Below are 17,265 nucleotides of genomic sequence, written 5' to 3'. Positions count from 1 at the left end.
GATGCAGTTAGGAAATCACTCTAGCAAAAAGAGGCAACAGTGCTCACTGTTGCTGAGGGGTGGGGATGCTCAGATTGGCAGTTTGTGTCCTGCTTCATCTATATCCAAATAACTCTTAAGTAAAAAGTCACTATGAGGATCATTGAGAAGCCCAATTCCTTCCAATATTATCTCAGCAGCAGATGAACTGTTTTACCATCTCCCCTTAGAAAGAGGCAGATATCTAATTTACAATACTGTGTCACTCACTGACATCTAAGCTGGTATTTCCAATTCTTATGGCATCGCAACGCAAGAACTTGTGGTGGTCAAACAGTCAGTTTTCAAGAACTGAATTCCGCCCAATAACCCAGGAATAACAGGAGTCAGTAGGTGAAATGTCTTTGCCAATATTTCATTAGGCAGCCTGACCTCAACCGCACAAAGCAGATTTGAAGCATAATTTAGGCAAAGAGACAGGTTAAGCTCTGGCAGTGCCTCGGCACTCGAGCAGAGTGTACCCTGCCTCATTCACACAATGCCAAACACTCACAAGCCCACCAGTAACTGAGTAATCGCTTCATATTAATTGTGCAAAACCCTTTCTCTGCAAGATCAGATTAACTTCTCTGACTTACTTCTCTTGAAAGGCAAGGAAACAATCCAAAATCTGAATGCATGGTGATGTGTTAACTTTGCTGAGTATTTTGAATACTAAGGCTAAATACTACTTCCACGCTGCAAAAAGCAGGGCTGGGAAACATCAGGATTTCAACTAGCAAAGGTATGTAAGTGTAGGAGTGCTGCCTAATTCCTAAGGAAGACAAGGCACTGGTAAGAGACCAGACTGCTTTTCTGCAGAAACTGGTACTGCCTGGGCATCCTCTAACCAATCCATTTAAGAGAGCTTGCACACCAACAAGAGGAAACCACAGACCCACAGGTCCAGTTTCCAGTCATACAGGACAGTTGAAAGTTTGGCTGATAGAGAATAAAGGAAAAATACTCCTTAACTCCAACTCTAAAATGCAACTTTATTGTCAGGGTTCTCCTCCCCAGATAAGGCAACTGGAAATGGTCAAAGCAACGTTCACAAATCTTCAGTGAACTGAGATTACTCAAAAGGACATCATTCACTTTCAAAGAAAAATGCTCCCATAGAGCAAACGCAAAGCTGGCTATAAAATGACTGACAGTACCTCACGTATCAATATGGCCATGTCACAAATACCGTGGTGTTGCTGAGAGCAAGGTTTCTAATCCAGCCTAGTTTAACAGCAGGCTATCTGCAGAACTATTTTAGCAATTGCTTGTTTAGGAGTTCTTCTTCCTCTCCTGCTCAAGTGTGATTTGGTTTGCATTTTAAAACTACAGGGTTTCTCCTCCCTGCCTTCTAACCACACTCATCCTTCAAAGTGATCTGTTTTAAATGATTACATCCTAAGGAGGATTCAAATGAATATAAACAACAGCTGAAAAAATAAGTGCTTTCCAAGGGATGAGTAGAAAGGTGTGTTTTCTACTCCTGCAATGACACCTACAGAACACAGCAAGGATGTTTTGTTTTGCTTTGCTTTCTTGAAGTCTGTGGAACATTTTGAGGTTTCAGCTCTGTTCAAATACTACCTCTTAAAAAAGGCTTTATAGTCTACAAGGAGGTATTCACTGGCAGGTTGACAACTGTGAATAACATAATTGAACTACACAGCTAAATTCGATTTAAAAAGAAAAGCAATTAATGTTTTTTTTCCACTGATGAATTAAAACAACCATAATATGAGAAATTCCTTAGAAGCAAAGACAAACTACACTCCTAATTACAAACCTATGGGTACAAAAAATATTGGGATATCAAACTTAGAACAAAGTTGTTGCTGAAGCCCATTTGGAGGTTATCCCTGTGCTAGGATTTCCAGCTCACTGATTATGTTCCCCCCGACCAGATAGAAAGGTCATGATTTGTGAGCACAGTTAGACAAACATCTCCTCGCCCATCCCCTGCTGTTTTACTCTGTCCTGCAGGGTAAATTGTTTTAACAACTTTTTTTGTTAGAAGGCTTGTTAACAAGGCTGTAGGGGATACAAGATGCATATCACATGCATCCATTCACAATGAAGGCTCAACGAGTTAAGATTAGCGTGGCCAGCTCATTCACCTGCTTATTTAATCCCTGGTGCAAGATAACTACATTAGAAGAGGAAGGGCGTAATACAGCAGCAATAAACAACCATAAAGTAACCTATTAATAATTCAAAGACTATTTCCAATATGTATTACGCAGATCATCAGGAAGTCCCATTCCCTAGCTACAGAACAAGTAACATATTTACAGTGACCTCTATAGCTCTGTGCTTGGAAAATCTGGATCCAACTGATGATCAGAATCTGTATCAGTACCAGCGACTTCATCTGTTGACTCCTTTGAGTAACGAACTATCCAGAGCAGTGGGGGAAAGAACGGCGCCTGTCTACTTATCCATTCAACGGACCTCTAGATGGACCCTAAAAGTAAGAACTTTTTTCCCTTTCATTAGCCAGCGAACAAGGACCGACAGATGAGTTAACTGCTTTCCTCCTCAAGCATTCCAGCGCAAAGATTACTTTTCCAACTGAAAATCAGACTATCCTTCTCAGGGTATTTTCTTTTGACGAGCCACACTGCAAAGACAGGCTACCTCCATTAACAAAAGGAGGAAGCCCCATGACAAAGCATCGCCCCACGCCAACACATCTGATTTGGCCGTGTTATCCTTGGCACTTTCCAGCGCTGATGGAAACTCAAGCGCACACTGCAGTAAGGCAAGACCCAAACTTCCAGCCGAGGAAGCCGTATTCTCACGGATGCTTCTCCCCTCTCTCCTTAGGAGGGTGAACAGATTTAGAAAGAAAGAAATCTTGCCTTTTACAGTCTCCCATTGATTTTTTTTTAAATTCTATTTTAAACAGCAGCCAGACTTTACTCCAATGTACACATATACTCAGGTTTCACCCCGTCACCTGTTGGCTCTCGAACAACACTCTTCTTTGTTAGGGCTCACAGCCCTCATTTGAGACAAGTTTCCAGTGAAAACACTTGAAGAAAGTGTTCAATAAGTCACAAGGCTGGAATTGTAAAGAATAGAAAAATAAAAAAATTCTGCGCCTAGCCTTGTGTAGCGAGCCCCGCCGCGAGCGCTTATCCCGGAGAAGCCGGGACGGTGCCGTTCTCAGTAGGCAGAGCTCCCTGAAGGACAGCTGGGGTTCTATCTATCCTGACCAAGTTCCAAAGACGTTACGGTGGGGCAGAGGCGCCTCCAGCCCCTCGGCTCCCCACGCCCTGCAGCCGGATGGGCGAAGGCACTGGCACCCACCCACTCACCCTGCCCCTCCGGCCGAGCTGCCTCCAGGGAGAGCGGATACAAGTAACCGCAAATTACCTCTGTACGGCACCAAAACAGCGGCCAGGCTGCCGCGGAGCCGGGGCAGGCGGCGCAGGAGAGGCGATGCCGGCTGCAGACCCGACCCACGCCCCGTCGCGGCAGTTTCACACCGAGACCCGGGGCTGCACAGACCCGCGCACCCGGCCAGGCGCCGGCAGCTCCCCGCGGCTCCCTCCCGTGCCCGGCAGGTCCCGAGGCAGGGGCCAGGTACGACTCTTCCGAGGGCAGGGGCGGCGGGGAGCTCCTCCAGCCTTGCCCCTGCCGGGAGGCGCCACCACTTCCCTTCCCCGTCCCGCCTGGTGGGAGCGCAGCGGGAGAGATACCTGCACCGCCCTCCGTCCCCCTCCCCCGGGGCGGCAAGCCAGGGAGGAAGCAGCCTCCCGAGCGCTCCTCCCCAGACTCGCCCCGGAGCGGCAGCACCTCCCGCCTCCCCCCGGGGGGCTCCCCCGACCCCGCCGTACCCCAGCGCCGGGCACTCTCACCGCTCCTCGTCAGGCGGCGGGAAGAATCTCTCCCACCAACGATCTTCGTTCAAAGTGCTGCCCGAGGCGGGGGAGGGAGCGAGGGAAGGGGGAGCGGCTCCTGCCACCGGTCCCGAGGCAGGAAGGGTCGTCGGCCCCGCCGCCTGCCCACCCGAGGGACCGAGCGCCTGCAGAAGCAATAAATTCTGCGCTCAGGACACGATGGACAGCGCTTTTGTTCGTGTTTACGCCTGAAATAGATTTCCCACCCCACCCTGGCCACGCTCCGGCCGCCCCGGGCTGACCCTGCCCGGCCCAGCCACTGCCGCCCCGCGCACTGGGACGGGAAGGGCTCGGGTCAGGACGGGAAATCATTTGTTCTAGATCGCTGTGCACGAATAATAAAAATAATAAACCCAGTTTGAAGCCGACGACCACAGCGAGCAGCCGTTCATCGCTGTCTCTTCTGGCACATCTTAAGTAGGGAAAGAGGTGTCCGAGCCCCAGCACATGTACAGAGAAGTAGCACCGGGTCTACCGGTGCATATCCTAAGCGGCTGCCAGCCGCCGCTTTTACCACTTCCCCCACCCCCGTAGGCATAAAAAGCACCGAGAGGTAGCTGTTTCGGCTTCAAAGGCAGGCGGCCACCTTCCCCCCGGCACCGCCAATGTAACCGTGAACACTGCGGTCAAATTTCCTCTTCCCTCCCGCTCTTTTGTCTCCCTGGGGAAGTCATTACCAAAGGGAATTTATTCGCGCTGCATCTCGGGGTCAAAGCGGCAACACACCTCCCCCACACCCACCCCCGCTTCCGCTGCGAGGGGCAGCAGTGACCTAGCCCCGTGTCGTGTCCCGTCTCGCCCCGAGGTCCCGCGGCCGGGGCGGCTTCATCTGCCAGGACCCGCCGCGCGGGACTGAGACGGGGCACTTCACAGACACTTATCGCTTCCCCCAGGAACCGAATTTGCATGGATTCAAATTCACTCCTCTAAATTTGAATGGCTTTGTCCTTGGGGCGCTGAGGGAAGCCAGCCCCGATGGGTACAGGCACGGCGGCTGCCGCGGGCTGAGGCGCTCAGAGCAGCGTCCCTGTCCCCAGCCCTATCCCCCCCGTCCCCACGGGCTCCCCTAACCCTCGGCCAGGCACACGCGAGTTCTCACGGAGAAGCCCACACCCCCTCCTCCCGTGGGCTGATTCCCCACGGCCAGGAGCAGGCAGACAGACCGGCCGGCCGATGGATCAGGACCAACGCCGGGCTATCTGATCTCACGTGGCACAGCCCATCCCGGGCTCACGACGCTACAAGCACCCGATTCCCACCACCAACCGACTAGATGTGCCCAGAGACCATTACACCTGTAACCGTGGGTGAATTCAGGAGGCCCCGCGCGGATCCAACCTCAGGGAATCAAAGTCACACTCTGTGGCTCCTGCGACTGAAAAAAACCTGCTGAAACTCCAGCAAACTAACCAGCTCCCCATCCTTCCACACCCCATTTTGCTTCCATAAGCAGTTTCGCTTGTTGTACTACCTCCATTCTGAAGCGGCTAAGTAATTTTGAGGTCAAAATTGGCATATCACCTGGACAAACTTTACGAGACCCAGACTGTTCCTGTTCTGTTTGTTGGACTGAACAGACCCCATGTGGCAGCCAGCTGAAAATCTGCCAACTCCATTCATCATTAATCAAAAATGGAAATGTCAGGAATAATGTTTATTCTTTCCCACTACGTGACTGAATAAATACCAACAATTTGCATATATCACCTACTCCTTTTCCAGAGGTGCTTGACCTTTTCTCAGCACTTCCCCACACCAGGGGCTCAGCACCTCTGCACAGCACATTGCAAAAATGAGAATCACCTTTGGAAACTTCTGCACCACAACCAAGACAATGGCTGCAGATAAGTTTGTGAAGTTTCCTGACCATGAGCCTACTGAAGCCAACAAAGAGATGTTCACTTACACTCCTGGTCAGTCAAACTGTCTCCCATTTTACTAAAGCTTTCCCTGACACTGAAGTGTCCGGGGATATACAGAGATAGTTGGCTGCATGGGTCTTTTTTCCCTGGATTTTTCTGGCTTGAGCACAGAAACTACTATATTGTTCTGGACAGTGCACTTATAGAGTATCAGACCAAAACCAACCATTGTGATCTTCTAGTCTGAACTAATGTGCTCATAAGATTTTCCTACCATTACTGGCTGCATGAACAAAACATCTGATCTTGATTCAAAAGTACCAGCAATGAATAACCCACTACAACTCCTGTTAAATCCACTACAGTCCTTGTTAAATTATTTCAAGTAGTCAATTATTTTACACTACTTTTTTCTTTTCTTTTTTTTTTTTTTAAAAATCTCAAATTGCTGTGTTTCAGTGTTCAAACACTTGATTGTATGGTACCCTTGAACATTAGGCTAAAGAACCAGCTATCATAACTCCCCTTAGGCATTTGCAAATTGTGAAATTCATTCCTGAACCACCTCCTTTGATTCAGGCTGCTTCCACAAGAACAAATGTGTTGCTATGATTTTTTTCTCTATTTTTACACAACAAATACTACAGCATACATACTTGTTATGTGAAGCATAAACCATGCTACAGAAGTTGCCTAAAAAAAAAAAAAGGACACTGAAAAGACAGGCACAAAACAACTCACCCTTTACAGCACGTACCACATTCTTGACTGTGTTTGGGTAGAGTTGATCCTTCAAAAAACCAAATGCTTCAAGGGACCTGTAATGGACATGGAACCTTTTGCCCTAAGGTATTAGCACAAATTTAGTCTGGGTAACAACTTTCTTTTACTACTGACCAGGCCAAGGGTGTTCTCTGGCCTGTAAGAAATTTGCTGAGTTGTCAGTGTAGTTTCCCAGTTCCAAGTTATCCACATCAGGGACCATCCCCTGACATAACCTGGTAATTGCTACCTTTGTTGGCAATCACAGAAGAGAGACCAAGGAGCAGAAAGCTAATTAACCGCTTGTGCTTCAGAGGCAGCTTCTCCAGGTAGGACAGTGGCTTAACACCCACCTCTCAAGCCCGATTAGTTCTGTGGATAAACAGAAGAGTTCACCCTCTGCATCATCACCCTGTAATGATCACCACCTCCATCCCAAGAATTTTAATTAAGCATCATCTCCCCTGTTCATTTAAAATAAAAAGTTGTGAGTCAGCTATGAAAGGTAAAAGCATGCAGTAAGGTGGATGGAAGCTCGAACAAAAAAAAAAAATCTCAGTAATAATTCTTTCAGAGAAGTCATTGAGAAAACTCTTCAAAATATACCAGGTTTTGTGTTTTGAAATAAAACAAACCACGAAAGGTTTTCCATATACTTGACAGCACAGGAGGAGTCCATGGAGCCAGAATTACAACCCAAGGGGTGGTTATGCACAAATCAAAGCCAATCTCTGATGCAGGCAGGCAGATATGCCTTTCAGGAACTTTAGAGACAATGACTTGACCATGTATGGTCCTGCCTGTAGGTTACAGCACAGGGAGCTCTAGGACGCATTTACAGCACCAAAGTCCTTTATACCTTCAGTGGTCCCCGGTGTATGCTCCAAGGGAGTGAAGAGACCAGAATAAGGGAAGCAGTTTCACCATGATCTGAGATGATCTACTGCAAAACCCAATCCAGTGAAAACTGTTGGTTTAATTTCCTTGACCTGCCAGTGTTAGCACAAGGAAAAAACATGATGGACTCCTGTGAGGCTGGACTGTTGTGGAGCTGCAGGCTCAGTTCCCGGCCTCGCTTCCTCTGTCTTCTGGGAAAACTGGCTGTTTATACACACTTGCTTAGGTGGTATATAAACAGCCTGACCTCCAAGACCACTTTACATTTACTATGTTTTCCTTGGTGTGTTCAGAAACCCCTGTGGACATCCACTTCCATTTCTAGATACTTGGAATGTCTTGTCAAACCCAGGCTTAGGTTTCCTCTCACAGGTTAAGGATATGAGCGGGTGGAAGTATGCCTTCATAGGTGGGAACAGTTTGCACTATTTTATCACTATATACAATCACTAGGAGACACCTGACACACTGGATGTCCTTGAAGCAAAGCTCAAGCCTTGAAGGACCCCAATGGGCCACCAGTCCCTGTCTGAGCCGCTTCACGCCTACAGCCATAGGTGAAACCTCTCCCTGTTCAACACTGCTTCCTCCTGCCCACCCAAATGGGAGAGTTTGGTGCCAACAGTGGATCACCATGTGCTGATGGGAGCAGAGGCAAACCAGTGCTGTTACCAACATATTGGGGCCTCTCGACTGTGCTGCTGATTGGTGTCTTTCTGTATTTTCTTTCTTGAGGCTGCAGAGAAAGGGCATGAAGGCAGCATCTTATGAGTTCGAATGTGTCCAAAGTCTGAACCTTTGCCAATTTTTAAATAATGTTTAAAAATAACATTTAAATAACATTTAAAATCCAGAGAAAACCAGCTCTGTAGTAGTAAAACACAAGAGATGATATGCAATAGAGGAGAGATACAGGAATTAAAAGGAAGAATGCATGTTAAATGCAACAAGTTAAAAAAAACCAAAAGTAAGATTACTTTTGCCCAGCAAGGATCTGTGATTAAATGAGGGTGCTTAGTTTCCACTCTCCTCTTTGCTGCATTCCCTGTGATCCAAAAGCTTGCCTTTTGCCTGCCTCAGTGTCGATGCAGAGGGGACACTGCCACAAACGACTTTAGAAAGTAAGTCAGTACATCCAGTGGAAATAATAACATCAGATAACAAAATGAGACTATCAAGTAGCACTAGGCAAATAAATAATAATAATACAAAAACTAGCTTTTATTTTCACCAACCAATAGTACATAGATCCGCTGAGGCATCAAGCAATCAAGCATCAAGGAGAGAACCAGTGCTTACACCAGCTACAGATGGGCTGAGAACTGGCTGGCATCAGCTACTGTGTTGGGAATGCTTGACTAAGAGAGGTTTATTTTATTTCCTTTCCTTAATACTCTCAGAGTTGAAGACCAACACACCTTCTAAAACCACAATCCTACTTAGCTTCAGCAGCAAAGAATTAAAATTTCATTAAAATGCCCTTCCTTGTCAGATCGGGCTAGGACTTGCTCCTGAACCAACAGGTCTCTTGCTGTATCTGGAAACTCTTAACCCCACAGGCTCATCTGAAGACAGTAATCTTGATTTTATCGTAATTGGCTCTGCGCAGCCCACAGTCACACAGGGCAGAGGTAACTGCCCCACAACACCACCACAACCACCAGCTGATGGGCATGAGTGGGGATTCCCTGCCCACGCTGACACCCACGGTTCATCAGTGCCCTGTTCCCAGGCTGGACAAGGCACAACAAAGTGCGTTGCAACAACATGTGCCTGCAACATTTTGCCGGTAGCAGAGGCTGAGGCAGGGTGGAATCGCTGCCTGGGGTTTTAATAACACCCCAGCACAAACACCATTATGCAACGGGGAAGGTGTTGCAGAGCCAGGGCTAATGCACTGTTTGCTTATTGAGGGAATTTCAGTCAAGTATTGTACCAAAGCCTGTGTGGATGGTGCATGATGACACTTATTCACGTCAAGTTCTGCTCCCAGGCCTTCCTCTGAAGAACTTCTCACAGTTTATCTAAATTGGTTTGGAAATTGATTTAGATTAAAAAAGGAAATGGTGTGAACTCTGTGGATCTTCTACTGTGGTCAACATTCATACACAGACACAAAGGGACATTGACCCTAGGAGTGGAGCATCCATGTAAAGAAAATAATAACAACAACAAAGTAATATTATAAACTAATAATTCAAACAAATATTTGACTAGTATTTAAAACCAAATTTCAAACCCTTTGTGAGTATGGTTTTGTTGCACAAGTGATGCTCCAGTTACACTCAGTTTTCCCTGTCACTGGCAATACTTTTCAAAAACCTGAACTCAGGAAAAAACCCAAGTGACTGAGTTTAAGTGAAGGCAGTTTGACATGGAGGATTACAACTGCTCCTGCAGCATTATATCCAGGAAAAACAGAACTCAGTTTTAAGCCAAAGATGAGAAATGCAAAGGTTTGTGGTAACCTCCTCTTACTTAAAATCTGCAGGAGGGAAATCCAGCAGCCAGTGAAACAGGTACCCTGCACAGTTCTGTGTGACCATTTTCCACAAGCTACATGCACAGCACGCTACAAATACAGGGGAGAGAATAATGCTTAGATTAACTATTAGTTTATTTTACCAAATTAATCTCACAGGTCAACCTCAGGGCAGAAAGTGATGCAAGAAGGATGCACAAATGTCAGGTGAATAACAAGATGCATTACACCTTTATTAGCTTTCCTTAGCACAGCGCTGCAAGAGACACCACCTGATATCAGCTGTCAAGGCTGAAGGCCATGAAGCTCTACCAAAAGGCATCACCAAAACATGGTAAGTATTTTAGTATTTTGCATAGAAAGATCAATGGCTAAATAATTATCTGAGCCAGGTGAGCCCAGGAACAGTGCTCTCACTTCTTGCTCAGCAAACAAAAAACCCTGTCTCAAAGCTGAGCGGGTTTCTACTTCACCAGAGGTTCACTGCTCATCTATCCAGCCAGCTCATGCTCTCTGCCACTACTGTTACTGTAGCTTTCTTGATTTGTATAAGGTTTCTTTTTCTTCATGATTTAGAAAGCTTGTCATGGGTTAGTCAGCATCCGAATGACACACTGACTCCAGACACTTAACACACGGTTTTGCAATGTGTTCCCATACTTTGTGGCTGCCCTAAAACAAAAATGATACTCAAATCTCCTCCTCCCCCTTCTTATTCTTTCCAACTCTGAAACAAAATTCAAAAACAGAAAGAAAAAAAAAAAGAAAGAGGAATAAGAAAAATTCCTCCACCTAACTGAAGTTCCTTCAGTGAGAGCCATGAAAGTTTCCCCCTCACTCCTGTGTCTTTCTTAAATGCACTGTAAACTTCCATATGCTGGCATATGTGTCTTGTTTCCCAATGGAAGTACTGTTAATGTAACCCATTACTCCAAAATGGGCACCAAACCAGCCCACATTTACATGCCTGGGCAAATAAAAATCAGTGTTAAGGGGGTTTTGCCCTTAGTACAAACTTCACCTCACCAACATTACTCTACGTATGACCAATAAGATATGGGGTAAACATGCATGGCTGAAGTTTGCTGTTTCTTTTCCTAGGAGGGGGATGGTTCAGCACATTTTCTGGAAAACCCAAAGAGGCTTTTTGCTTAACAGAGTGAGGAATGCTGATCTGGAGGTTACTTCCTCCCACCTCCTCCCCACCCCCACCTTTTGCTTCTTTATTTTTTTGTTTTTGGGGGAGTTGGTTCGCTTGGTTGGTTTGGGGTTTGTTTATTTGTTTTTGCGTTTTTTTTTCCTCTAAGCATGATTAGTTTTTCTCTGCTGGTTTAGCTCACAGAACTGGTTTATTGCAGGATGAGTCGAGCACAACTGTCAGTATTAGAAATGGGATGGGAGGAAAGCCGAGAGGCATGGTCCCACTCCTAGTAAGAAGCTATCTATCATAACTACACTGACACATGAAAACCACATCAAAAGGCAGTCAGGAAGATGGCTTCAACAGCACTTCTCTGAGTTGCATGCCAAGTACTCTTGGGATTACAGACACTGAAGTACAAACTGAGGAGAAAGATTAGGCAAGAAGTGCTAGATCAATAAAACCCTCAGACCTAGTAGAGTCACCATCCACAGGCATTTGAAAGGATAAGGGATTGGCTGGATGGTGGCACTCAAAGACCTGCAGTCAATGCCCCGATATGCCCCTGGAAGTGTTCAAGGCCAGGTCGGATGGGGCTTTGAGCAACCAGTTCCAGTGGAAAGTGTCCCTGCCCATAGCAGGGGGGCTCGAACTAGATGATCTTTAAGGTTCCTTCCAACCCAAACCATTCTATGATTCAGTGGTGATACTATGAAAGAGTATTCCCTTCACTACAGAACTAAGCATCTAGTGGTTGGACATATAAAAGTGGTCCTTCCCTTCTCTTCATCTCCACTGCACTTGAACTGAAAGGCCAAGTGGGCAGGCAGCGTCTGTTCAAGGTGCGAGTTATGTCTGTTTGTTCAGGAGCATAATATTGAAGATCTTAGTTAAACAAATATTCAAATAGAAATCCAGTTAATTATGTTTCTTAGCTAGCAGTCATTATCCTTTCCACACCAATTGGTAAGATAATTAATTGTAACTACAATAGGGAAAATCAGTTTAAATCCCCTACATATCAAGCTTCATCTCAACATCAACATGACATTACTACAGAAAATTCTGGAGTCTCCAATACATATGTATATTCTTAACTGTATTTATAGAAATGTTTGCAGATTCTTAAGAATATATAAGGATAATTTAGGAGGAAAATATTTTTGATTATTGATAGTACTGCAAATCCATATGTATGAAGCAAACAGTACAAATGAGATTGTTTTAAGAACACTCAACTGGTACCCTTGACATGAGTGACCTTTGTAGAAGCATCCATTGATCCTAAAGTCCTCATGGTAGTGTCAGCTGCTGAAACAGCAGCTGCTTGACAATACTTGACACCTGATACTCAGCTGGCAGCCTCTGAGCTTTAAGCTACACCCACCTGGGCTTGCCAGCACATCCCAGCTTTTCTTAGCAGCTTGCTCAGGAGGCTGGATTCCTTGAAGTAGGAATCAACGCCTAGCTTTGAAAGAGTACCAGAATTTAATGGAAGTGAACAAGTGCTAATGCAAGCTATGGCCATAGAAAACATATGCTTCTAGAATAGACAACTTCCACCCCCATTTACTTAGAATATATTTACATTCAGCCACCATGAAGTAAACCATTTTACCATTGCTACGACTTCCAACGTCAGAGGCTGAGCTAATCTACTCAAGTGTCAAGCCACTTGCACAAAGATAGCTCAATACTAATTTCTAGAATTCTGCAGTTTCCAAGGAAAAAAGTTCAATCACTTTCAGCATAAGACAGCAGAAAAAGATTCAAACCTTTCCAATACATGATGTTTCATTATCTTTTAAACAGTTTTGAAAGCATATACTTGAGATAGCAACGTGAACTCAAGGCAAAACCCTAAATTTTGACAAACCAGGTTTTGTTAAGTAAAACCTGTGAATATCAGAGCTGCTCAATATGACTTTAGATATGTCTTGACAGGTGATTTGTCAAGACATGGCGTTTTTAGAGGCCTGAAAAATGGCAAGTCACATACAGAGTCTATAAAAAAGTCCTGAGAATACTCATGTATGCCTAGTATTAGTTCCAATTTTCAATTATTTAGTCCCTTTAAACTTGCGTATTTTCCTGACTTGCTTTCTTGTCTACAATAAATATTGCTAGGACAAGATTAACTCTCAGATAATCAGTAAGCCGGGGAAAGAGTAAATATTTCACAACAGCCATATACACCTGACTCTCCAGCTTAATGTAATATTTGAATTTTTCTGTTACGCACGCATCCCTCCCTCCTCAGTCATCATCTACTTTCTCTTCACTGGTACTCTTTCACAATACTCCTTTTCTGATAGGCAGGAGTAGTGAGTCAGTGATAATTATGTTGTTTTTGTAAATGCAATTGATTAACAGCTGGTCTGGACTTTCCTTCCACGTGATAACAAGAACTCAAGTCTTTTGAAGGTACTCTGAACCTTCCACTGTCCCAAGTTTTAAAGCAAGAACCACTTTTTCCAACAAGAGCAAGGTGGGGATTTGGGCAAGAACCACTTTTTAGGTTTGGATTATTTGCTTTCATCAGCAAATATCCCCCACACACCTCCAGACTGCTGTGTAAGCTCCAAGCAGAAAGAGGACCTTAAGAGATTACTAATGGGCACATCAAAGAAGAGAAAAAAGATAAAAGGTTCGAAAACATCATCTAGTTAAATTAGCTACAGTTTCATTAGGAAATGGATGAATTAAGAATGGAGAATCCTGACCTTGTTTTGAGCACTGCTACTGCTTTCTCAACCAACTTGATGCCATTATAGCAAGTTAGATTAGAACGTTCTTTCTCAATCAATTCTTGGTGTACATGTCACATAATACCTAAAATTTTGCAAGACTTAGTTACCATGCAAAGATCCAGAAAGGGGCCCGCTCAGCTTCAGTAAAACCCGCTCTCACAGAATTTTATGTAGCTAGTTTGCACAACATTAAACTACAGAAAATAAGGAATGCCTGTATAAACCCAGACTGGCTCTGTGTTGGGACAACAGAGCTTCAAGTGTTACTCAGCTTCCAATTCTAAGTTAGATAAAGGCTGGATATACTTCTTCCTTACTCATCACAGTAGTGGGAAGACCACTTTTGGAGAAATCTGCATAGTCAAAACCAGCACGTAGAGTAGGGTGAGAAGCATGCACTTGGCACTGCATAGCAAACCCAAGTAGATGATGACTTGTTAAAATTTCAGGTTGATCAACTTCTGCTTGATACCATTGTACTATGTCACTGTGGCTGATCGATTCTTCAAGACATGAATGATCAAATGGCATTAGCTGTGCCATTGGGACAACACACCTGCGAGGGGAACAACAGAAAGAGGAAGAAAGCCAGGGGAAATTGAAGAGGGCAGTTTGTACTCTACAGCTTAGATGCTAGAGTAAGACCTTTGTACCTAATTAGGACTTTATTACTCAGCTGCCATAACTGCAATGGACAGGTTGCCTCTTGATTTCTCTAATCTACAGAAGACAGTGGAGCTAATGGAAAAAGGTCAAAAAATTGAAGCAATAAACTGATCCTCTCAGCAGTGGATTTACAATAGAGATCCGTTACCACACAGTGAAAATGACTGAGGTAAGTTTAAGAGATGCAATTATCCGTGGCTTTTCCCCATTAAGCCTTGTAACTCTCTCAATGAGAATTTAAGAGCATACATATTTCAACTTCTGTGTGAAGTTAATAACTTCGCAAGAGACGAACAGTGGAACAAGCCATTCACGTTTTGTACTATCAACAAATAAATGCTGGAGAGCAAGTTTTTGGATCCAGCTATTACCTCTAATTACACCTATCTGTATGAATAAATGAGAACTAGTTTGCATTTTTTCCCTGATCATTAGCCTCATTTACAGAAGTGTTACGAGGCCAGTTCTTTGTCCATTAGCGTGAATTAAGTGATACCCTGCTGGGTGCAGGACTGTTCAGACATGCTGACTGCGGAGCAGCTGCTCTCCTCCTTTGGTATTGAATGTTGATTAGCATCATAGCACATGACACACTGCAGGGCATATTGTGTGTCACACTACGGCACACAACACTGAATGAGAACCCAAAGCAAATCCCATCCTTTAGAAAGCCAGTCTCTGCTCTGAACACCCAGACAATAATTAAGTACATGGTCTGTCTTGAGAAAGACTGAATCCCTTGAACAGTGGGCTTTTTTGGGGACAATGCTGACTACCTGAGGCAGAGCTGTACATTTTCTTAGTTATCCTAAGCAGTAGCAAGCATACCCCCTGCCAAATAATATCTTGTCACATTTCCCAGGAAGATACTTGTGTATTACCCTTGAATTTTGATCTGTGAGACCAAATGAAGCTTCTGTATCATTAGACCCATGCAGAACATGTAAAGAAAGATACTGCAGCTATGAAAACAAGTGCCCCATACAAACTGAACTCTCCAAATATGGATCAAGGTATAGTATCACCTTCCTGTGACTACTAACACATCACCAGCATTCTTTGTCAGCTTTCCTCATCTGAAATATGGGCTGATACCACCTTTTTCTTGCAAAGATTTATTACTTATTTGAACGCTACTTTGACAATAGTGTAAAATAGTGCATCACTGTATTATCAACATTTTGCTACTTTGATGCTATTAAAGGGAGGTAAAGGAAAGCTTTTCACAACAGTAGAGAAATTAATGTCACACTGTTCAAATTTATGGAGAAAGTCTAGTTATTTTACAAGAAAACATGCCTCATGAAATACTGACAACAATAAGGTTGGTTTGTTCTGAATGACTAGAACTTGATCAGTAAACTATTTCATCATGCACATCTTTTCTCTTGAAGACCAATGCAGCAACAGAATCCACTTTTCCGGCTAACTAACATGTTTTTCTCTGCATGGTGCTCTCTTGCTCTTGGGCACTGATGTAAGCAAAACAGGAGAATCCCTCTGGGAAGTGCACGCCAAGTTCAGTCACTGGAGTTTATCTAATTACTGTCATAGCTGTACATCTGTTTCAAAGAGCAGAGCTAGAACCCTCATGTGAGAGGTGTTAGAAGAAACCAGACATCATTAATCAGAATTATGAAGAAGCATAAAACAACTCACTGCTTGTTCTGTGCTGTTCACAATACAGTGATTTTGTAGCAGAACATCATAGCATTAACAACAAAGAGTTAAAAAAAATTTACATGTACAACTTTGTCCATGGAAAAAGATAAGGGACAGATCACCTCCCTACTTTAAAAGAAATAGGAAAAAAAAATTACAGAAGGTCTCCAAATTGCATGCTCTCCTCTTTTTTTTCCTCCCACAACTCAAGGGCACAAAGACATTTTTCAGATCTGGTGGAGAGATGTCATTTCAGAGGCTGGGTTTTGTATTAAGAAGGGTCTTATATGTTAAACTGAGAATAGACTTAGGTTATGCCAGAGATCTTTAGAAACTAGTTCCTGTTTTTGATGGCCTCAGCCTCCGTTCCCATGAGCTCAATGAGACTCTCTGCTAGAATGCTTCAGTAGAGTTAGAGATGATGATACCTCTGCAACAGTATTGTGAGGCAGCAGTGCCAAACTTTTTTCTGGACAGATCACTGATCTCAGTTTGGTCTCAGAAAGAGTACTCATCATAGCACCTCCTCAACCCAGCTCTTCTTTTTACACCTTAAATTAACTTCTCATGTACTGCCTATGCAGAATAATAATCTAACTGCATATATCTCTTGTAGCTGCAGAGTGGTGTTCTGGAGCCTCCCAGCCCACTGTCCCCTTGGAAACAGGCAGTCATCAAAAAGGAAGCCCCCAGAGCAGACTGGGTGAGCAGGTCACACTGAGCACTTCTGCCAGAAGACAGTGCTAAGAACCTCCAGCCCCCAGCCCAGGAGGCACTGGAGAGCATTCACATCAGAGCATGGGCTGGGAGGACCAGCCATCACACATGAGCCACGAGCTTTCACTGCAGTTGCAGCCTGCTCAGTTCCAAATACCCACAGTGCCCCAAATACTGGCACTTAGAGCACCTTGACCCTCCTCTAACGGAAAGGACACTCCAACCATCTCTGCACTGATAAGTTAAACAGGAACAGGGCATAAGTGCAAGCACCAGCCTGCAGCAACTCACATCCTTTCACTGGTGGTACAGTCCATGGTGTGGTTTTGAGTAATCAGCACTACTGGACACAGTGAGTGGGATACAAGAAAGGCTATGAACCGTTCCTGCCAGGTGGGCCAGG

General features: G+C 44.5%; 1 protein-coding gene across 3 annotated transcripts in view; it reads right to left on the bottom strand.

Moving 5' to 3' along the window:
* PRICKLE1 (prickle planar cell polarity protein 1) overlaps positions 1-17,265 on the bottom strand; it is a 66,532-nt gene that overhangs the window by 11,506 nt on the left and 37,761 nt on the right. Inside the window, exon 1 of one of the 3 annotated variants that reach the window (XM_017838149.1) lies at positions 3,882-3,950. The exons of 1 other annotated variant lie outside the window; for it this stretch is intronic. The gene's annotated coding sequence lies outside the window, so the exon portion shown is untranslated. Of the gene's footprint in view, positions 1-3,860; positions 3,951-17,265 lie in introns of those variants that run through there. One more of the 3 variants, XM_017838146.1, reaches the window with a different exon arrangement.

The sequence above is a fragment of the Lepidothrix coronata genome, unplaced genomic scaffold (assembly GCF_001604755.1).
Source record: "Lepidothrix coronata isolate B3197 unplaced genomic scaffold, Lepidothrix_coronata-1.0 Scaffold325, whole genome shotgun sequence".
Taxonomy (NCBI): domain Eukaryota; kingdom Metazoa; phylum Chordata; class Aves; order Passeriformes; family Pipridae; genus Lepidothrix; species Lepidothrix coronata.
Note: the sequence above shows the minus strand (reverse complement) of the source record. Positions and strands in the feature narration are given on the sequence as shown.